The sequence below is a fragment of the Manis javanica genome, chromosome 1, assembly GCF_040802235.1.
Source record: "Manis javanica isolate MJ-LG chromosome 1, MJ_LKY, whole genome shotgun sequence".
In the NCBI taxonomy this organism is placed as follows: domain Eukaryota; kingdom Metazoa; phylum Chordata; class Mammalia; order Pholidota; family Manidae; genus Manis; species Manis javanica.
The window spans coordinates 185,288,841-185,313,782 of record NC_133156.1 but is presented as its reverse complement, the minus strand read 5'-3'; the positions used below and the strand labels follow the sequence as shown (position 1 = coordinate 185,313,782).

At 34.4% G+C, this 24,942-nt stretch overlaps 1 protein-coding gene and 1 pseudogene across 1 annotated transcript in view; both read right to left on the bottom strand.

The window, feature by feature from the left end:
* The window catches only part of PPP3R1 (protein phosphatase 3 regulatory subunit B, alpha), an 83,088-nt gene that overhangs the window by 41,269 nt on the left and 16,877 nt on the right, over positions 1-24,942 (bottom strand). The gene's annotated exons all lie outside the window — the stretch shown is intronic.
* On the bottom strand, positions 14-24,450 carry LOC140843268 (translationally-controlled tumor protein-like; annotated as a pseudogene).

The window sequence follows — 24,942 nt, the reverse complement described above, 5'->3', positions numbered from 1 at the left end:
GGAGAGAGAGAAAAAAAATTAGTCACAAAATTGGCACCAACTTACTTAGAAAGTTAAAGTATTTTGAGTCACAAAAAATAGGGAAATAAGCCAAAAGCTAATATGTCTACATCTACTAAATAATGTATTTTGATAAGAAAAATATACAGTATGATAGAATGAGCTCTTAAATCAAACAGGCCTAAACTGTGCCTCTGCCACTTAAGACATCAAATATTTTATTAAAATTTATTTTAAGTATTTTCAATACCCTGAATATGTTGTATACCAAATTTTAATACACCAGGGACTGTCAATGCTCTAACTTGTCCTGCTGGGTAAACATATTTTGAGGTAGAGACCAGAATGAATCTTCTCTTGCCATCTGTAGTTTAACGGAAGAGTTTCCTGAGACTACAAAATGTTAAAAACTTTTTTTTTACCTGTACTGAAATAGAATTTTCTATATATCATACAATGAAAATAAAAGTATTAATAGGAAGGTGGGTCAAATGTATGACAAACAATTCAAACTTTTCATGAGAAACCTTATCTCATGGACAGACTAAATAAATATACTTTACCTCAACTCCTAATTTATAAAAATATAAAATCAACACTAGGATTCCCTATGGAATTTATTTAGAGAAAAAATTGCTTTAAAAACCTACAGACCTGGCCCAATGCCTACAGTTAGTAATTCTTGATGACTGAGCCCAGGGAAGTCAAATAACTGGTGAAGAACACACCACTTGATTAGTAGTGGAACCAGAAGTAGTTCTAAATCTAAGACACTAAAAAATTCCAAGTAACAGATTCACATGAGCTAAAAATCATGAAGATCTTTTTTTTTTTTTTTGAGAGGGCATCTCTCATTTATTGATCAAATGGTTGTTAACAACAATAAAATTCTTCTATATAGGGGGGTCAATGCTCAATGCACAATCATTAATCCATCTCAAGCCTAATTCTCATCAGTCTCCAATCTTCTGAAGCATAACGAACAAGTTCTTACATGGTGAACGAATTCTTACATAGTGAATAAGTTCTTACATGGTGAACAGTACAAGGGCATTCATCACAGAAACTTTCAGTTTTGATCACGCATTATGAATTATAAACAATCAGGTCAGATATGAATATTCGTTTGATTTTTATACTTGATTTATATGTGGATCCCACATTTCTCCTTTATTATTATTATTATTTTTATTTTTAATAAAATGCTGAAGTGGTAGGTAGATGCAAGATAAAGGTAGAAAACATAGTTTAGTGTTGTAAGAGAGCAATTGTAGATGATCAGGTGTGTGCCTGTAGACTATGTGTTAATCCAAGCTAGACAAGGGCAATAAAACATCCACGGATGCAGATTTCTCTCAAAACAGGGGGGGTGAGGTTCTAAGCCTCACCACTGTTGATCCCCACTTTCTCACCTGATGGCCCCCCTGCGACTGTGCCTGTCTTAGGTTGTTCCTCCCTTGAGGAATCTTACCCGTCTCTGGCTAACCAGTCATCTTCCGGGGCCATACAGGGAAATGTAAAGTTGGTAAGTGAGAGAGAAGCAATATTGTTTGAAAAGGTTAGCTTTTGACTTCTTTGCAGATTTATGCCCTGTGGCTTCTATGCCCAGCACTTGTCTTGAGGTATCTTTACCGCCTGGAGGAATTATGATGCTCGGTAAATTCGATATGAGGCACGAATTCTATTTAAGGGTTGTAATTAGGAAGGAAGAAGAAAAGCTACAGAGGTAGCATATGGAAGAAAACATGGGAGGATTGATTATTTCTTTGACATATCTTCTTGTAGAGTACCTTGAGCATGTATAGGTTTTAAACTACTAACTACCTTGCGCACACATATTAACATAATAGGAATACGGTGACATAAACTAAGCAAATCTATAATTACCAGCCATCTCTAGTGAAGCCAAGAAAACCAGTGAGGCACCCTAGGCATTTGTGAGAATTTGTCTATGATATGATGGATATTGTCCAACTGTACTTGAACAGTCTGGGAGAAATCAGACAAATTAAAGCAACCCATTTCTGGGATCTGTTCACATCCTATATGTTCTTTTAACCATAGACAGTCTATAGTCATAAGATTTTGGAGCGCTACAACTTGCACCCCTCCCAACTCCTGGTTGAGTTCCGGTCAAATTTGTTGTCTCACTGTATGCACATGCCAGCCTAGACATCTCCCTCCTCATTCCAATGGCAAGTTCAGGAAACGGTGGGATGGACGCAGCCACAAACGCAGCATCGCCCAGATCCCTGTGGAGGCTTTTTGATGATCATCCCCCAGCACGAGTCCTCCAGAGAGTGCTGATGCCGGATGCTCCTCCTCATATCGTATCTTAGTTCATTTTCTGGGTAGCCAAGCTAGGCCTTGATCTTCTGCATAAAAACAAACAGACCCTTTGCCCAGACTTTGACATGCCCTCTATACTACTATGTAGAAGTCATTGGAGGTCAGCACACAGGAACTGCTTTTTTTTAATTAATTTTTTTATTTTTATTAAGAGAAAGGAATATTATCAGAAAAGAGTACCTCCATAGCCGATCATCTGACACCCTTTAAGTGATCAAAATTAAGGATATTTAAAGCATGCATTAATCTTTGATTTGCCAATAATTTTATCCTATCAAAGAGTAATCCCCCTTTCCTTTCTTTCTTTTTTTTCCTTTTGTTTTGTTTTTTTTAATCTTTAATCTACACTTACATGAAGAATACTATGTTTACTATGCTCTCCCCTATACCAAGTCCCCCCTAAACATAAAGATCTTTTAAAAGTTTACAACATATAAAGAAATGTAAACTGAGTTTTTAAAGTTTGGCAGTAAAATTGAGTATCATACATCCTGTATTCCATTTACCTAATTTGGCCTTTCCATTACCTAATCTACCAATACGTGTATAACATGATTAACATTAGAATATTTGAATATACTTTTTAAATTCTGAGAAGTTATTGAATAGAGCTTGAAAAACCATTTTGTATGGCTGGCTGGATTTTGAACTCCTAAAGGATTTCTTATTCTATGTAAACTTAAAGTCAAAGTAAATTAGCATCTTCAATTCTTATCATGTCAGCAATAATTACTCTCTCTCACTCAAACTATAGCAATTTTCCAGAACTGGTTAATTTAACTCCAGGTCACTTTAAATATCAAATATATATAAAAGAAGAATTAGTAAACATTAATAAAACTTGACATTATTAATGAGCAAAGATGGAGTTTTGCTTATTTTGCACATTACTTCATCTTAAGATTCTTACAATGATTCCTTTAATGGCCTCACATGTTCTTAACATGCCTAAATTTTAAAAATACATTAAAAAAAAAATCTTATTCCATACTCCTTAAAATGAAATATGTCTCTTCTGAGGCTCAAAAGAGCATTAAGGGCACTTTGGATTGTCATTGGTGAGGAATTTTTTTACCAATTAACAACTGTCTTTTAAGCTAAAAACTTTTTTTGCCTGCACTGAAATAGAATTTTCTATATATCGTGCCATACTAAATGGTTTTTCAGGCTCTATTCAATAACTTCTCAGGATATAAAAGTATATTCAAATATCTAATGTTACATAGAAGGGCAGTAGTTGTAGTAGTTTCAGAAAGGACTTTGAAAGCAGGTCCTTATTTCTCCAACCCACTAACCAGTGTTATCAATTCTCTGTAATGATAGCATCCATCCTTTACCTGTTATCACTCCCTGCTAGCCAGCATGCACAAGACACAAGGACCAGCTCAAGCTAGGATTTGTCAAGGCTTTTCCAACAACACTGAAGGCCTCATCTCTTTCCTAAACATAGAATCCATATGCCCAAATGGTTATTTCAACCTCAACCTGTTTAATTTTGTACCCAACAAAAATATCTTTCAAATGTTAAGGCAAAATGCTTTTTCCAGGTAGCCAAAAACTAAAAGAATTAGGCTCCACAAAAGAACAGAGCAAAAACTGAAGGAACAAAACAGAAGCAGACTCACAGAACCCAAGAATGGACTAACAGTTGCCAAAGGGAAAGGGACTGGGGGGTGGGGGCGGGGAGGGAAGAAGAAGGGGAGTAAGGGACATTACAATTAGCACATATGATGTGGGGGGTACTGCACAGGGAAGGCAGTATGGCACAGAGATGACAAGTAGTGATGCTATAGCATCTTACTACGCTGATGGACAGTGACTGTAATAGGTATGTGGTGGGGACTTGATAATGGGGGGTATCTAGTAACCACAATGTTGCTCATGTAATTGTATATTAATGATACCAAAAAAAGAAAAAAGAAGCTCCATACACATGCACCACAAGAAACATCAAAAGAAAATCAGCATTAGAAAAATGGTATTTGATAGAAATTTGGATCTAGGCCAAGGAATGAAGACTACTAGAAATGGCAAATATGTAGGTAGATATAGAAGAAATTTTTTTCTCATTTTTAAGTGTCTTTAAAACATAACTAAACAAAAACATAACAAGATATTATAGTGTATATAATACATACAAGTAAAATGTGTGACAACAGCAGCACAAGTATGAGACAGAAAAATGAATGTATATTATCAAGATCTTCCAGTATGAAAGAAAATTACAACTATTTGAAAGTAGAGCATGATGTTAAAGATGTGTACCGTAAACCCTACAACAACCACTTTATAATAAAAAAATAAATATTTTAAAGAATATTTAATCCAAAGGAAGGCAGATAAATCAGAAAGAACAAAACCAAATGAGAAAAAAATAGAAATATGAAGATGGCAGATTTAAATCCAAACATTTAGAGGATTATGTTAAGTATAAACAGCCTAATAACTCCAATTAAAAAAAGATGGAACTACAAACTATCTACAAGCCTACCTTCAAAATAGGTTACAGGTAAATCAAAATTAAAAAGATATAAAAAGACATACCACACATCCACGAGTCACAAGAAAAATACAGTAGCTAGTATACTGGAAAGCATATAATTCAGAACAAGGAATATTACACCAGGGAAAAAGAGGGCCATTTCATAATGTTTAGAGTCAATTCATCAGGAAAATGTAACAATCCTAAATAATTATTATATTATGATTTATAATACCAAGTATACAGACTTCATTATTTCTAGTGCAGAGCTCCTAAAACCTTTGGAGTTTAAGTGAGGAGAGTGACAAATATGTCTTTTGTAGTTAATAAGGTGACTTTAGAGAAAGCACCTGAAGACAGGAGCTGATTGCCAGAAGAACCAAGGACATGATTAGAGGGTTAGAACTTTTAAGCCCCTCTCCAGGGAAGAAAGAAGGGCTGAGTTGAATCAATTACCACTGGTCAATGATTAATCAAGCATGCCTATGTAATCAAGGCTCCATAAAAAGTCAACAGGAGGGACAGGGCTTGAAGAGCTTCTGGGTTGGTGAACATGCAGAAATGCAGGAGAATGGAGTGCCTGGAAAGGGCATGAAGTTTCTTGTCCTTCCCCCATAGGGGGATAGAGATGCACAGCTCTGTGCATCTCATCCATCTGCCTATTCTTAAGTTATATTCTTTTATAATAAACTGGTTATCTAGTAAGTAAAATGTTTTTGATTTCTGTAAGTCTCTCCAGCAAATCAACCAACCCACAAGAAGGGGTTACCAGAACATCCACTCTATAGCTAGTTGGTCAGAACCTCAGGTGACAGACCTAGACTTGCAATTGATATCTGAAGGGGACAGAGAAGGGGCAGTCTTGCAGGACTGCGCCCTTAACCTGTGGAATCTGATACTATCTCTGGGTAGACCAGTGTCAGAATTCAGTTAAATTGTAGGACACCCAACTGTACGACATTGTGTGGATGGGTGGGGAAAAAAACCCATACACATTGTAATTTGGTCCCAGAACCCTTATATAAATGTTTATTATAAGTCATAATATCACAATATATTTAAGGTTACATATACACACACACACATACATATGCTTAATAATAATGCTTCAAAATAAATGAAAGCAAACAGAAAACTGAAAGGAAAACAATCTTGTTTGAAGATTTTAACATTTCTCTCACAGTAACTGCCAAAATAACAAGCAGACCAAAAACCAACCAACCAACCAGCCCAGAAGTTATATTAGATTTCAGAAGCACACTATCAACTAACATGTCCTACAACAGAATATTCTTTTCCAGTGCACATCAAACATTCATGAAGAGACATAATCCTGAGCCTCAAAAAATGTCTCAATAACTTAAAAGGTTTGAAATAATATAGAATATCATCTCTCATTACCATGGAATTAAACTGGAAAGATATTTGCAAATATCCAAGTATTTGGAAATTAAACAACACGATTCTAAATAACTCATGAGTCACAGAGGAAATGACAAGAGAAATCAGGAAATACTTGAATAGAGTGAAAACAGAACTTCGTGGGATGTCAGACTTTACAGGATGCAGGTTAAGCAGTGTTTTGAGGAAAATGTTCTTACAAGAGACTAAAACACAGTGATCTGTTCCCATCTAAAAAAGCTAGAAAAAGAAAAATTAATCCCGAAGAAAAGAAGGCAGAGGGGGAAAAAGGCAGAAATCAATGAAAGAGAAAAAGTATACAAAAAGTAAGTAAAACCAAAAACTACTATTTTGGAAAAGGCCAATAAACGAACCCCCAGACAAATTACTACAAATTCTAGATATTAAAAGGAAAATGGCCAAGTTTCTTGAAAGAAAGACTTTCCAAAACTAACTCAAGAAAAAAGAGAAAAGCTAAACGTCTCTATAGCTGGTAAACTGAATTTGAGTTAAAAATCTTCTACAAAGGAAACTATAAGATCCAGATGGCTTCACTGGTCAATTATCATGCATCTGAAATTCAAAAACATATCAATCCTACACAAATTCCTTCAGAAAACAGGAGAGGGAACAGTTCTTAGCTCATTTTATGAGGGCAGTATTACCCTGATACCAAAATCAGACAATGACATTACAAAATATAAAACTATACCACAGTATTTCTTCATGACCATGGATGCAAAAAAATCCTTAACAATATTTGAGCAAAACAGAAAAAAAATATTACTCTTTTTATTCTTTTGGTAATCTCTTCCAGAGGTGGAGAGATTTGTAGATAACAGATTCATCACTTTCCATTTGTAGATGATATGTGTTTCCCCACTTCAAATGTTGGCACTGCTATGAGCATGGTCTTTCCCTTTACCTCAGTATTAAGGCTTTTGATTCCTGATTTTTATATTTCAATCTCAGAAGTAGTTTTCATTATAGAGTTACCTGAAGACAGTTTCATGCTTTCTAGCAGTAGTCTATGACCAGGCTCTAGTGTTTCTGCAAACACTATACAGGATGGATTTAAATACATATTAAACTAAGAGGCATTCTCTCAAATGAGCTTAAATGCATTTTATTTTTAGACAACCTACATGACATGTTTTTTTCTTTAAAACAATGCCTCTACTCCAAATATATCAAAGTTAAAATTTTAAGACCTCAAGATGACATCAGTCCCATTTGTCTAAGTCCTGGTGTTGTATGGATGAAAAGCAGCATCCAGTTACGATGGCAGGTGACAGATCCAGAGAGCTAAGTTTGTTAACATATTTCCACTTCTAAACCATCCTTAAAGAAAATCATATATGGGGTCACACCATCCTCACAGCGTCCAGCAGAGCAACCATGCCACCTGGATTCATGTTTCACAAAAAAAAAAACTGGCAGTTTTTGAAACTAGCAATGATGTGCTTTATTTGTTCTGCGGCCCCAGTCATAAAAGGTTTTACTCTTTCTGGTCTCTGTTCTTCAAGTTTGCCTTTGATTTCATACAATCTTTTGATGTATTTCTCATAGGCTTCTTTTGTGAAGCTGATTTCCTACAAGTGATGGTTCATGGTATTATCAAAGGTCCTTTTGGTAACTGCCCTCAGGGCCTTAAACAGAGGCATTTCCACCCAATGAGAGAGTCATCAATGTTACCCTCTGTCCTACTGACCATCTTCCCCTTAACCTTCAGGCAGAGCCCATCAGTGATCTCCTGGATACTGGAGATGTGGGAGAATACCTCATCATAGCTGACAAGGTCCTGGTAAATGATCATGATGGTGGCTGGAGGGAGACAACAGCAACACTAGTTTAGCAGGATCCCTAAGTTCCCAGTGAGCACGACACAGCCGGAGCAGCGCTCAGGCAAAGGGAGGAGCAGAGGGTAAAGCCAGAAAAATGTTTCAAAGACTAAAACACCATGACCAACTGAGAATTATATCCCAGCAATGCCAGGTTGGTTTAATACCCAAAATCAATCTCATTCACTACAATAACAAATGAAAAAGAAAAAAAAAGCCATAATTATCTCAACAGATAAAAGCATCTGACCAATTTCAACACCCACTCATGATACTAAGACCAATTCAGCAAACTAAAGATCTTCCTCTATCTACAAAAAGCCTACAGTTAATATCATACTTAATATGGTAAAAGACTAAATGCCTCTTCCTTAAGATCAGGAACAAGATAAAAATATCTGTACCAGGGAAATAAGGCAAGGCAGAAGAAATAAAAGGTATACAGACTGGGAAGAGGAAGTTAAACTGCCTTTACTCACAGATGACATGTATGTATATGTACATAAATCCTAAATAAATTACAAAAAAAAATTATCATACCTAATAAATGAATAAAGCGAGGTCACAGGATACAAGCTCAATGTATGAAAATCAAATGTATTTCTCTATTTCACTAACAATTGGAAAATGAAATTAAGAAAATATTTTCACTTAGAAAACCATCAAACATACAAAATACTTACTGGTAAAGCTAATAAAATATGTGCAAGAACTGTACAATGAAGACTGAAACACAGCTTAGAGAAATTATAAGATGATCTAAAAAAGAGAACTTTATCACAGTCACAGATCAGAAGCTCACTGTTAAGATGGCAACTCTCCCTATACTGATCTACTGACAGAAAACAATCTCAATCAAAATCCAGTAAAATATTTTATAGAAGTCAAAAAACTAATTAGAAAACAAGGAATTGCAACAGATCTAAGTAGTCAAACAATATGAAAAATAATAATAATGTTGAAGTTGCACTATCTGACTTAAAGAATTATTATAAAGGTAGAGTCATCAACAGAGTAATATTGATGTTAAGAAAAAACATAAAAATCAATGGAACAGGAAAGCAGTATGGAGGTTCCTCAAAAAACTAAAAGTAGAAATAACATTTGACCCAGAACTTCCACTCCTAGGAATTTACCCTAAGAATGCAGCAGCCCAGTTTCAACAAGACATATGCAACCCTATGTTTATCGCAGCACTGTTTACAATAGCCAAGAAATGGAAGCAACCTAAGTGTCCACCAGTAGATGAATGGATAAAGAAGATGTGGTACATATACACAATGGAATATTATTCAGCCATAAGAAGAAAACAAATCCTACCATTTGCAACAACATGGATGGAGCCAGAGGGTATTATGCTCAGTGAAATGAGCCAGGCAGAGAAAGACAAGTATCAAATGATTTCACTCATCTGTGGAGTATAAGAACAAAGAAAAACCTGAAGGAGTGTAACAGCAGCAGACTCACAGAATCCAAGAATGGACTAAGAGTTACCAAAAGGAAAGGGACTGGGGAGGATGGGTGGGAAGGGAGGGATAAGGGGGGGAGGGAAAGAAAGGGGGCATTATGATTGGTATGTATAATGTGTGTGGGGGCATGGGGAGGGCTGTACAACACAGAGAAGACAAGCAGTGATTCTACAGCATCTTACTATGCTGATGGTAAGTGACTGCAATGGGTATGTGGGGGGAACTTGGTGACTGGGGGAGTCTAGTAAACATAATGTTCCTCATGTAATTGTAGATTAATGATATCAAAAAAAATCAATGGAACAGAATAAAATGGAATAAAAAAGATATACAGTCAGTCAAGTGATTTTTGACAAAGGCATCCAGGTAATTCAATGTGGGGAAAAAAGACAACATATTTTTGTATGTGTGTGTTTATAGTAGCATTATTCATAATAGCCCCCAAAAAGAGACAATCCAAATGTCCATTAACTGATAAACATAAATAAAATGTGGTATATCCATACAGTGGTATTATGCCAAATAATAAAATATTGATACTGATAATATTGTAATAAGGTATTGATTTTTGATACTGTATGGATGAACCTGAAAATATTCTAATAAAAGAGGCCAGTTACAAAGGAACACATACTACATGATGTAATATCCAGAATAGATAAATATGTCGAGACAGAAAGCAGGCTCCTAGAGAGGCAGGCAGCCTCTCTAGGAGCTCAGAGTGGCCTTCGACTGACAGTGAACAAGCAGAGACCTCAATCCTCCAACAGAAAGCAAATGAATTCTTCTAAGAATCTAAATAACCTTGGAAACAGAATATTCCCCAGAAGATTTGTTTGAAATCCAGACACCTGGATTTCAACACTGTGATACAATGAAGAGAGACCCCATGCTGAACTTATGATCTACAGAGCTATGAATAATAAGTGCTGTTTGAAGCCACTACATTTATAGTAATTTGTTACATAGCAATAGAAAATTAACACCCAGACATATATATGTGGCTAAAAGTAAAAATGTTGACATACCAAGTGTTGGAAAAGATGTGGAGGAACTGAAATTTTTATATATTGCTGATGGGAATTCTAAATTACAGCCATTTTGGAAAACAGTTTGGTGGGTTCTAAATATTAAATTTAGCATAACTTTCAGAAATGAAAACACGTACATACAAAGATCTGCCCAAATGTATCCACAGAAGTTATACTGTTAATAGGCCAAACAAGAAACAATCTAAATGTCCATCAACTGTCAAATGGATAAACTGTGGCATATCCAGACAATGGAGTATAACTCAGTAATGAATAGGAAGACTACACTGATACATCATGAGTTTATCCCAAATGAATCGCAAAAGCAATATGCTAAGCAAAAGAATCCTGATAGAAAACACTACATGCTCATGATTCCATTTATAAATGTTAGAAAAGGCAAACTATAGTTACTGAAGGATCAGGGGATGCCACAAGTGGGGGATGAATGCAAAGGGTTATCAGGTAACAGAGTGAAAGAAATGTTCTACATCTTGATTGTGGTGGTCCTTACAAACTACAGACATTTGTCAAGACACATTAACTGTATGCTTAAAACTGGTTACTTTATTAGGTGTAAGTTATACTTCAATAAAGATCATTCTTAAAATTTAGTAAATAGTCCCAAGTATAATGGAATTGTTTTAAGTGCCAGATTTAAGTGCCTAGTTAAAAAAGATAAACATCTCATCACTTTTTAAAAGTTTCCTGTCACACGCATCTGCATTTCAAGGGAGCAAACTACATATTTTTCAGATTAATCTTGTAGTACCATGAGAATCTAGAGACTATTTAGTTATTATAATTTGACCCTTATAATTCATCCTTTACTTAGTCCCCTTCTCGGATTTTAAACTTCAAGAAGGCAGCAACTGTCTTTTTATCTCTTTATCCCTTGTCAGATTATCAACATATATTTTGATATTCTGTTTATTCAATATAGAATTTTATGGGTGCATGTAAAAATCTAGATAACCTTAACAAACTTGGTTTAGGCAGCATTTTAAGCAATAGTGTGTTGAGAACATGGTTAGATTAAGGGCAATTAGGAGACTCAACCAATTCTTGAAAGTCCAGTTATTAAAGAACTTCAGATTTTCACTTTCCTTGATGCTCACTTTTCATGAGTATCTACTAAGCATTTGGACCTACATACACTTTAAATACACAAGCAGTTTCTAATACTTATGTAATATTTTAGTTCACAAGGAAAGCCTATAACCAAGATAATGTTGTCACCTTTTAAAAGTCTATTAAATTGTGTAATATTCTGACAGCAAGCCTTTTGAAAGTAATCCAAATTTTACAGTATGCATCTATAAAATTTATTTTTATTTATTTATTTTTTCTTTTCTTTTCTTACTGGGAAGCATATGGGCTTGTGCAGATGTGCACAAGTGTAATGAATGCTTTCTTGTCTCGGAGTTCAGACAGTGGTATGTGGTTCACTCACTTTGTGCCTATCCAATTTTTGCTCCATATGTTTTCCAACTTGGAGGAAGCAGAAATGGAGCTGCTTCCCCCTCATTACTTGTTCTAATGAGAATGCACTGTAATGACTCAATAGTTTCTATGGTCCCAACAGGAGTAAAAAAATCTTAATTTGTATGAAGTTTTGAGCCTTTAAGAATTTTCTGCCTGATTTTCAATTGTCACAAGAGGTAAAGAGGGCAAATGGGGCATTTCAACATCTAATCTTTGATATTTAAACTAGTCAAAATTTTCACTTTGTCACTGAGAGTTTCATCTGGAGTGCTGAAAGTTTGCGCTCATTTCTTTGTGATGAAAACTGTATGATTTATTTATTTTAACCATGATTTCATGTAAAATTACTAATAACTTCATTTTTTGGAACCATTATGATTGTAATGACTTCCAAACCAAAGCCTGTAATTATGAGGAAAAGGTAAAAAAGTTTTAATAATATACCTCATTGTAAATATCTCACTTTTGAATTTATATCTTGATTATCTGGTTATCATTTTGAAATGCTTAAATGCTTTTATTGTCATAATGTTTTCAGAAAATATCTTCATTTATCTAAATTCTTTGTTTCAAGTCTAAGTTTTTACCTCCATCACCACAAATTTAATATATGTTAGATAAGATGATCCAATGGGACATGACTACTTGAGATGCTAAATCTGGTGTTTACCAAGACATTCTTTAAAAGCATCCTTCGTATTTTCTTTTATAAAGAGAGTTTATAGAAAGTTGTTTTGAAGCACATAAGATTTATTGACTTCAAGATTGACTTCAAGACTGCTGCAGCAGTTTGAGGCTAAGAGTTTTCTGCCTGCCTCTATGATAAAATTTAATTACTTCATATTCAGGAAGCATAGGCTCCTCAAGGGTTTGGAGTAATACAGAGTTGCTTTAAAAGACAAGTCAGACACTGAGTATTATTTTAAACTAGAAATTTATCTTTGGTGGTGTAAGTTATTTTTGCTTTCCCTATTTTAGGCACCCAGTATTGTTTGCATTGCCATGAATCTTCTCTAGAAATAATGAAAACAAGGAAAGAATTCTTAAAAAAATACATGTGGTAGGAATCACTCAATCTATTACAGCTCATCATTCTCTGGGAATATCTGTGTTCTGAAAGAGAGACACACTTGTAGAACAAGTGTTTAACTTAAAGGAATCATATTTTGTGACACAAAGTTTACTGTGTCATGTAAACTGGAATAATATTTGGAAGAGACAGACAGATGTCCTTCCCAGGATCCTTTACGAAGGTACCAGATCCACAACTAGCTTCAAAGAGATCTGAAAAGATCACATACAATTGATATATATTTTACTGTTGGACCTCTTGCTTCAAATTATACCTAATATGAAATGGAGCAAGCAACAAACACGACCCCACAGTATAACATTCTAGTCAACTGAGGATTTAAATTCTCAAGCTGGCAATTTTTTCTTCCTGGAAAAGACACAAATCTGGATGACATCGTAGTTTACAATTTTTAATGAGCTAGTTCAATTCTTGAGGAGGGCCAAAGTACTTGACTGCGTGGGAATTCTGACACACTTACGCTCTTGGACTATTGGTCTTCATTAAGACTTCCTTAAAAAGTACTCGAATGTTTCTTCCTTGAATTGCCACAGATGTACTGGCTTGTTCTCCCAGAGATAGATCGAGCACTAGAATTATGTCTGCATCCAACAGTCCACAGGTCTGTAATCTTCCTGTCTCTGCCTCTGCTATAAAATGTATTTTTATTATCTCACACCTTGTTTTAAGATCAAATGAACTCTAAACAAAATGAGCTAAGAGATATTCAAAAATATTTCATTTGCCAGAAATTTCTTTAGAAAATATTTCCATGTTCCTACTGATTCAATGTGTACCAAAATTGATAATTATATGAAATTTCAAAAACAATGCTGAATAATATGACTTTAAGAAAAAGTATAATCAATCCAAATGTCTTTGCTGAAAGACAGAGACTGCCAAACTTCCCACTGCTAAAGTAATTACTGTTAACAAAATCCATTTTTTTCTGTAGTAAAATCACTGACCATTTGAATATTTATAGAACAGATATTCCTTATTCTTACAAGTATAAAAAAAGTGTGAAACTGGGTGGGTGAACTTGGGGGAACAAAGTGAAAAGATCAAAGGACATAAGCAAGAGATAACCATTGCTGATATCTGTGGACTTCCAGGGACAAGTTTTTATCAGGCTGTTAAGGCCACAAGTACCCTTCCTTCTAGGTACTGACTTGTCCATGGAAGAAGAAAATTAGATTAGATTATTTCAGGGGGTCCTTCTGGCTGTGTTAAATTTTTTGACTACTAATTAAGATGCTAGGCATATTTAAATATGGAAAGTGGGAAAGAAAGGAGGATGAAAGGGGGAGAGAACACAGACACAGAATGTCAAGGAACTCCTTAAAGCATCCTGTTTGTGCCAAGAGACAGTTTCCCAAATAGAGTTTACTTAATTTTTATTACTCTCTTTTGGAGGCTAGTACAATAGTAAGTGCAAAGAAAGGAAAAGACAGTAAATCTCAGAAGTACAAGTTGTTAGCAATATAAATCAAACATGCCCTTAGTTACAGCAACAAATCTGGCACCACAGATTTTGTGGCTACTCAGTAAAGATTATAGTGCTATCACATGGCAGGAATATGTTAAGACAGTACAGCATTGTTAAAAAGTGACTAGTTTTCCAACAGAAGTCATTAACATATCTGTACTTGTCAAATGACTTAAGAGGAAAAAACCCTAAAATTCACTAGCCTGGTAAATCCTGCCAAAATTATATTCAGCAACTTGCTTGAATTCATACAGCAAATATTTAAAGGTACACGATATATGTTAACTATTTTAAAGATCTTACTGAACAATGGAGAGTGAAATAATCGTACCTGTTACTCAATTCTACAATTTAAAACTCCTGTAAGTAACACCTAACCTAACCAGTTCTTCTCCACTATCCAATATTAACTATCCTACAATCTTGATGAATTCTCAGGATTTTCTATGTCGTCAATCATGTCATCTGCAAATGGGGACAGTTTTTCTTCCTTTCATATCCTTCTTTGCCATATCACACTGGCTAGCATTTTCAGTACTATGTTGAAAGAGTGGTGAAAGCAGGTATCTCTGCCTTGTTACTGGATCGCATAGGAAAAGCAGTCAGTCCCCATTAAGTATAAGGTTAATGCTATAGGTTTTTTAATAGATGTTTCTTATCCAGCTGTTACCCCTATATATTTTTTTAATCAAGAATGGGTCCTGAATTTTATCAAACCTTTGTTTCTCCATTAAATAATGTAATCATGTGATTTTTCTTCTTTAACATGTTTATACAGTGAGTTATTTATATTGAGTTTCAAACAGTGATCCAGCCCTGCATCCCTGCAGTGAACCATAGTTGGTCATGGTATACAATTTTTTTTCATAGACTACTTAACTTGCTATGGATTTCTCCACTTAACATTAATATGGGAACATTGTTCACTAGTTTTCTTTTTATTTTAGTTGTCTTTGATTTTGGTATTAAGGCAATGGGGCTATTAAAAAGTTCATCTATTTCATACTGGGTGAGGTATGGTAGTTTGTATTTTTCAAGCAACTGTCGCATGGCATCAAAGCTGTCAAATTTGTGTGTGTAGTTTTCTCACAGTATTCCATTATCTTTTTCATGTCTGCAGGGTCTATGGCGATAACCTCTATTTCATTCCTGATACTTTTGTTTCTTCTTTTATTCTTCTCAGTCTCTGTCTAGAGGTTTGTCAATTTATTGATCTTTTTGAAGCACCAGGTCTTAAATTGATTTTCTCTATTTTTCTGTTTTCAGTTTCAATGACTTTTACTTTTATCTTTATGTCCTTCCTTCCCCTTGCTTTGGGAAGATGTTGCTTTAAAAAAAGAGAGAGAACTTTAGATAATTAGTTTTGAGATTTGTTTTCTCTTTTCCAAAGTGTGGATTTAGGGCTATAAATTTCCTTCTCACCACTGCTTTAGGTATGCCCCACACATTTCAATAGGTTGTATTGTTTTCATTTGAAGTATTTCTATCACCCTTGATATTTCCTCTTTGACCTATGGATTATTTAGAGGTGTACTTATTAGCAGTTTTCAAGTGTTCTGAACACTTGAAACATTAATCTAATGTATATGTTCCAGTTATCTTTGTTACAGACTTCAGGTTTTACTCCATTGTGGTCAGAGAACACATTTTGTATGACTTCAATTCTTTTGCATTTGTTGAGGTTTGTTTTGGCCCAGGTTATAGCTTACCTTGGTAAGTGTTCTGCAGGCACTTTAAAGGCAGCTAGCTGTATTCCACTGCTGTTTGGTGGACTGGCTTGTAAATGTCAATTAGATACTACTGTGTTGTTGAGTGCTTCTAGATCCTTGCTGATTTTCTGCTTAGTTGTTCTACCACTTGTTGAGAAAGAGGTCTTGGAGTCTACAACTATAAATTTAGACTTGTCTGTTTCTTCATGCAGTTCTATAAATTTTTTATTTCATGTATTGTGTAGCTTTATATGATACGAACACATTAAAATTGCTCTGATGGATTTACCCTTTTATCATTAGGAGTAACCACTCAGTGTCTGGTAATTGTCTTTGCCCTGAGGTCACTTTATATTACTAATACAGTCATTCGTGCTTTCTTAGGATTAATGTTTGCATTATTTATCTTATTCCTTTATTTTCAATCTGCCTACATTATTATGTTTGAAGTGAGTTTCTTGTAGACATAGCTGAGTCAAGTTTTCACTCTGCCAGTATCTGTTTTATAATTGGTGTATTTAGGCCATGTACATTTCATGGTATTATGGGTTATGTTGGGGCTTAATGTGCCATTTTACTTTTTGTTTCCTGTACATTCTGTTTTACCATGCCTTCCTGAACACTTCTGGAAATCCATTTTGATTTATCTTATGTTTTTAAGTATACCTCTTTGTATACCTTTCTTATACATAATGTATATGTTACATTATATGTACATAAATTTTCACAATATACTGGTGTCATCATTTTACCCTCCCTTACTTACAGCTGTCTTAAAATATTTTTTTTCTACATACCTTTACAACCATTATCAGACCATCAGACCTAGTTATAACTTTTGCTTCAACTGTCAAACATAATTTAGAAAACTCAAAAGGAGAAGGAAAGTCTACTGTATTTACCCATACTTTTATACTTTGTTCTTCCTTCCTGATTTTACAAAATTCCTTCTTTTAACATTTCCATTCTTTTTTTAGAATTTCCTTTACCTATTCTTTTAGGGCAAATTTGCTGGCAACATAGTCTCCTAATTTTCTTTCATCTGTGAATATTGATTTCCCTTTCATTCCAAAGGTTATTTTCTCTGGATGCAGGCTTTGGGGCTGGCAGTACTTGTCTTTCAGCACTTGAAAAACAAGTCATTTCCTTCTGGCTTCCATAGTTTCTGATGAGAAATCTGTCATTCTAACTGTTTTCCCTTCTATGTAAATAAAGGGTCATTTCTTTTGTGTTGATTTCAACATTTGTCTTTAATTTTCAGAAGTATGACTTTGAGGTGTTTTGGTATAGATCTCTACCGGTTTATTTTGTTTAATGTTCACTTGGCTTCTTTAATCTTTTATCTTTTGCCAAGTTTGGGGAATTTTCAGCCACCATTTCCTTAAGTAATTTTACAGCCTTTCTGCTTTCTTCCTCTCCTAGGAATCCAGTAATACAAGGGCTCAATCTTTTTTTATATTCTCCAGCTCCCTGAGAGCTCTGTGAATAATTTTTTCAGTCTATTTTGTTTCTACTGTTCAGTATTTCTTTTATTTTGTCAGTTTACTGATTCTTTCCTCTGTTCCCATCCACTGTTGAACTCACTGTGCTATTTTATCAGTTATATATTTCAGTTCTAAAATTACCATTTGGTACTTCTTTGTATCTTCTATTTCTCTGTTACTCTATTTTTTCATGTTTCATGTGTGTCAGGCTATTCATTTTTGAGAAAATGTCTCCCAAATACTGTCTCAGATTTTGTCAGCAGTTCTCAAAAAGTTCTGTATTCTATGAAAAAGGCAATTAACTAGCTCACCTTGCAAAACACACAAGCACCTGTTTTTCCTCAGAATAACTGTAACTTCAATATGCAGAAGTAATGATTTTTACACATATCACTTCATCATACAGAATATTAAAGATACATGTACATGAATGGTTAGATTTAATAAAATTAGTAATTTCTGTTGTTTTACCAATAATATTAAGTGAAACTGCTATTTTTTAAAACTCGCAACTGCATGCCAGTGAAGAATATGGTGATTACTAATACAGCATGGTGCCACTGTTTTGATTCATGCTAAGGTATCAGCAGTTTTACCAAGCATTGCTTCTGTACCATCCATGCAAATATAAACACAGAGAATAAAACAATGTTTTAGTATTAGGAAAAGTTTTGACTTAATGGACACCTGAAAGGGTAAAGGTATTCCCAGGTATCTATGGACCACTCTGAAAACTGCTGATCTGGTCTAAAGATCATATTTAAATTTTTCCATTAGGGAATACCAACTGTTAAAGAATTTGAAGAAATTCACCAATTAAAATAAAATATGGCAACAGAACCAATATACTCTGAATCTATTCTACATGTTCTAGTATTATGGTTCCATAATATTCTATATTTTTCTGTAATACATAAATATGTTCCAATAACATTCTTTATAGGGAAAAAATCCTGGATTATGTATTGAATTCGCTTGTCATGTCCTTTAGTGCACTTTATATTGGAAGAATTCTTCAGTCTTTCATTATTTTGACACTTTTAAAGAGTACTGGCCATTTATTTTGTAGACTATCCTTCGACAGGTTTGCCTCATGCTTCCTCATGATTAGATTAAGATTAAGCCCTCTGGTAAAATACCAAGGTGGTAATGTGTTCTTCTCATATATCAGGAGACACACACATAATGTTGATTTTTCGCCTGGCTGATATAAATGTTAACTTTGATCACTTAGTTAAGGTCCACCAGGTTTCTCCATCGTAAAGTTACATTTTCTCCCCCTGTTATTTAAGAAGCTCTTTGTGAGAAGTGAGTTTTAAGACTAAGTATCCAAGCACTTCCTAAACTTTCACCCACTCATTTTAACATCCACTGATGATTCCTGAATCCATTATATTATGACTGCTGGTATAGCCAGCCTCTAAGATGATCCCCACTCTCCTAGATTCACAGCCTTGTATAATCTCTATCCCTTGTAAAACTTGCTTTTAACCAACAGAGTATGATAATATTAAGGGGATAGCGCTTCTGTGACTAAGTAGAAGACTGGAACTTGTCAAGTTTCTTTCTACAGCTTTCTCAACTTGAACGCTTTAATGAAGCTCATGTAACAAGAAACTGAGGGTAACCACCTGCCAGCAGCCCACAAGGACCTGAATGCTGTCAACAACCAGTGACTGAGTGTGGAAGTGGATCCTTCGCCAATCAAACTTTGAAATGAGGACCACACACCCCAGACTAATACCTTGATTTTCAGCCTCCTGAGAAACCATGAAGCAGAAAACCCTGGTAAGCCTACAGAAAGTGAAATAATAAATGTGTGTTATTTTAAACCATTACACTTTGTGGTAATTTGTTACGGAACAATAAGTACCTGATGCAATGGCCATATGGCAATTTTCTGATTCCATCATTCCTCCAATGCTTATTACTTGGCTTTATATAAGCCATATTATTAAAATCAAGGTATAGCTTTAATGTGATCAACAACAACTCTAAGTTATGCAAACTGGGAGAGGCTTTCTTTTTTCCTCCAATTTCCACATGTATGTATGTATTTCAATGGGTTATAACCTTTGAACATCATTATTTAATTTGATGTTAAATTGTCCCACATTTGGCCAGTAAGAGTCCTTCCCCTTCAAGCTGATTCCTGTATCTTTTTAACATGTCCCCATCATCTTCTGGGCTGTCCTTACCTTCTGGCATAAGATGTTCCATGCATATACTGTACTTTCCCTGCCCCAGTCCTGAAATAAGGTATTTCTCCAAGAAGCTCTTTGTTCTTTTAATGGAGAATGGTTAATGGTATCAGTGGTTAAGAAAAGTTCTTAAATTTTAGTCTATTTTATTCATCTCTTATTTTATACTATGATTAATTTCAAACATACCTGATTTATTCTTCTACTGAGCTGTCTGAATATAACTTTTACTATATAAATTTGTATCTGATTCTACTGCTTTACTAATATTTGAAGTATTTTCCCATATGTAAAGAGGGCAAAAGCCTGCTATCTATACCCTTTACAGAACCAGTAGAGAGGAACAGAGGAGGAAATGCCATCCACGGGCAATGCAATATGCTAGGCATGACAAACATTGCAGATCCTCAGGTCTCTCAAACATACAATTTTTAAATTGTAAGGGGTCTATGGACATCCAGGTAGACATACCCAGCAAGGACAGAACTGGGCTCAGGGGAGAGATCATGACAAGAGATATGATTTGGTAATTGCCAGCATACAGATGGTAGTCTTCCCCACTCAAGGAAGAGTTCATGAAAAATGGAAAATGAAATAAAAGGTAGTAGACTACTAACACTTAAAGAATTAGAAGAGAACTTCACCAAAAACAAAGCAAATGATTAAATACAGGAAAAGGATCAGTAGAATATGGTTCTGTTTTAACAGTTTAATATTCTATTCTGGCTTTCCCATAATCTATTATCCTATAATATTTTCCTGATAGAACATGTGTATTATTTTGGTTCTATTATGATTCATATTCTAATATAGCTCTAGAAATCATGTAAGGAGAAAGTACTTAGGTAGGAAAGAGTTAAGAGTTGCAAAGGAAACAAACCATAATTACTCCCCTCCTTTTTCGTTTCATAGTTTATATAAGCCATATTATTAAAATCAAGGTATAGCTTTAATTTGATCAATAACAACTCTACACTATGCAAATTGCTGCTAAAAATAATTAATAACACTAGCATTATAAAAGTTTACCTTAAAAATGACCCTAAGTAGTGAAGTTTTATAAATGATCTGCAGATAATGCTATAACATACAACTGTAAATACTTCCATATTTAATGGACACATACTGATGGTTATTATTCTGTGTCTTTCTCTCTCAGAGAAAAATAGTTTCTGAGTAGTCACACAACTACTGTCCCTGTGGAATGGGACAAGATTCTATCTTAACTAAGACCTAAGTTAGATGCAAAGAGATGTTTCCACATACAGAATCAGTTTCCCATTATGATTATTAAACTACACTGCAAGCTCCGAATAGCAAAGCCCTTCTTTTTTTTTCACTACAGTTATTCTTCAGTGCATGATACACAAAAAATTATATTTTTTGAGTTATCACTGAAATATGCTTTTGTAAATCTTTCTTATTTAAATCTTACTGTTATTTCTTTGGAAAATGTATGAAGATCCAAACTGGTATACTAACTTTAAACACAGGTGACTTGCCAATTAATCTTTCCTGTTGCACCAACCCACAATTCTTCCAGGATAAAGCTACTAACAAACTCTCAAACTCTCTTACTGCAAACTCTCAAAAAGATTGAGTATTTGTTCAAGAAGGTAAGAATGCTACCTAACAAACAGCTTAAAACACTGTAAGCAATTAATAAAATCAAGGATCTAAGAATAAGATTTCATTCCTTTGCAAAAACAAACAAAAAGTCCCACTGGCTCTTTTCATCTGGTTTTATTCAATTAAATTGCTTTTCTTCAAATAAGACAATTCTTTACATAAAGTCTTAAAATCCTTCAGACACTTCAGATATACTAATTTTAATTCCACTAATTACTTTAGTTCAAACTAAACATGCAATACAAAAAATGTCATTTTGTCATGTCTAATGAACTTTTTTGAAGGTAAAAACTGATGGATCTAGAAAGCAATCTTTTAAAGTGAGCTTTGTGAATGTAAACATGGACGGAAAAGAAAAGTTTACTGAATACACACATACACAGAAGAAATAACATTTATGTGCTAGGCACTCTACTTAGAGACTTAAACATTATCTCATTTATCCTCCAAACAATATCCTAGTAAGTAGTGGTGTCAAGGTTAAGCAGCTTGCACAAGGTCACACAGCTGGGAGATCAACTCAAGCTAATATAAATCCCAGAATATTCTTACCAATATATAATAAAGGTATACCTTTCTGTATTAAACAAAAGAAGCAGTAAATTATTGAAGTCATTTTCTTCTCATCTTGGAACACTTAAATTTCAAGTGACTTGTCACTGCTAACACACACCGGCACAGCAAGTGAAAATGTGCTGTTCATATATCTAATATTATAGTCAAAGTAATAGAAACATGACTGACTGTAAGAAGGTGTGAAATAGGTGGAGACAGCTGAAAAGAGGAGTGAAAAGATGCAAAATATTTAATACTATTTGATGGAAAATGTCCAACAACTCGTAAGAAGCAATATTAATTTGGTACATGTTTTAATTTGAAAATACAGTTTTTAAATAAAACAGAAAATTCTATAGGCAGAACACTTTCATTATAACTGAGAAAATAATGTCAAAAGAGAGGAAATAACATTCTAGCAGTAGTACAGTTCTGGATGATGGTAAGAGACCATTTGACTATGGCCACAGGAAACAGTAAAAGTAGAAAGAAAGTATAGGTTAGTAAAGTGGAGAAGGTCAAGGAACACTAAAGCAAGGATGTATATAAAGACTTAAAGTGAGAGTGTGAAGGGAAACCTGAAGGGAAAATGTGACATAGGTACTTAAATTCTGAATGAAAAACTGCAGAGTATCCAGAAAGATGTTAGACGACAGCAGTGAGAAGAAAGGAAGGTACAGTCACAATAAGATCAGCAGACTATAGCCTGGCCAAATTAGGCCTACAATACGTGGTTGTTTTTTTTTAAAGTATATCTTTTTTTTAATTGAGATATAATTGACATAAACATTAGTTTCAGGTATACAACATAATGATTCAGTATTTGTAGATACTGCACAATCATCACCACAGTAAGTCTAGTTAACATCCGTTACTATACAGTTAGAATTGTCTTTTCTTGTGATAACTTTTAAGATCTACTCTTAGTAACTTTTAAATACGCAACACAGTATTATTAACTATTGTCACCATGCTGTAGATTATAGCCCCTTGACTTTTTTTGCAACTGTAAGTTTATTCCTTTTCTACCTTCCCCATTTCTCCCACCTACCCCACCTCGCACCTTTGGCAACCACCCATCTATCCTCTGTTTATATGAGTTTGGTTTTTGGTTGTTTTTTCCTTCTTTTTTTATGGCTCAATAGTAGTCCACTGCATATATATATGCCACATTTTCTTCATTCATCCATCGGGGACACTTCAATTGCTTCTATGGCTTGCCTATTGTAAACAATGCTAAAATAAACGTGGGGGCATGTCTATCTTTTTGAGTTAGTGTTTTCATTTCTTTCCAATAAATACCCAAAAGTGGAACTGCTGGGTTATAAGAATCTATTTTTAATTTTTTGAGGAACATCCATATTTTCCATTGTGGCTGAACCAATTTACATACCCACTTACAGTGTCCCACACCCTCACCAAACACTTGTTATTTTTTGTCTCTTTGGTAACAGTCATTCTAACAGATGTGAGGCAAAATCTAATTGCAATTTTGATCTGCATTTCCTTGATGATTAGTGATGTTGAACGTCTTTTCATGTAACCTGTTGGCCATCTGCATGACTTCTTTGGAAAAATGTCTATTGAGTCACTGACCATTCTTTAATCGAATACAATTCAATTGGGTTTTTTTGCTATTGAGTTGTATGAGTTCTTTATATATTTTGGATATTAATCTCTTATCAGATACATAATTTGCAAATACTTTCTCCCATCCAGGTTTCCTTTTCATTTTGTTCATAGCTTCCTTTGCTGTGCAGAAGCTTTTTAGTTGATGTAGTCCTATCCGTTTATTTTTGCTTTTGGTGTCAAATCCAAAAATTCATCACCAAGACTGATAGCAAAGAGCTTACTGCCTATGTTTTCTTCTAGGAGTTTTACAGTTTCAGGCCTTATATTCAAATCTTTAATCCATTCTAAGTTGGTAATTTCTGTTTATGATATGTATACTTCTGGTCCAATTTTCCCAACACCATTTATTGGAGAATTGTCCTTTCCCATTCTATATTGGTTCCTTTGTTGTAAATTTATTGACCAGATATGTGGTCATATGTGGATTTATTTCTGGGCTTTCTATTGTTTCATTGATCTATGTGTGTTTTTATGACAGCATCATACTGTTTTGATTATCACAGCTCTGCAAGGGTTTTAAAAGCTTTCTTGAGATATAATTTACATATAATTCACCAATCTAAAGTATATAATTTCATGTTTTTAGTACAGTCATATAGACTTGGGCAGCCATTATTACCATAATCATCACTCCAAAAGGAAAGCCCACATCCACTGGTAGTACTCCATCTCCCTGCCTCACCCTAGCCCTACACAATCACTAATCTACTTTCTGTCTCGACATATTTATCTATTCTAGATATTATTACATCATATAGTATGTGTTCCTTTGTAACTGGCCTCTTTTATTAGAATATTTTCAGGTTCATCCATACAGTATCAAAAATCAATACTTTATTACAATATTATCAGTATCAATATTTTATTATTTGGCATAATACCACTGTATGGATATACCACATTTTATTTATATTTATCAGTTAATGGACATTTGGATTGTCTCCTTTTGGGGGCTAATATGAATAATGCTGCTATAAACACACACGTACAAATTTTTCATTTCTTGTGGGTATATATTTAGGAATGGAGTTACAAGGTCATATACAGCAACTACATTTAACAATTTTCAGAAACTGTTTTCTAAAGCAGTTACGACATGTACATTTGCACCAG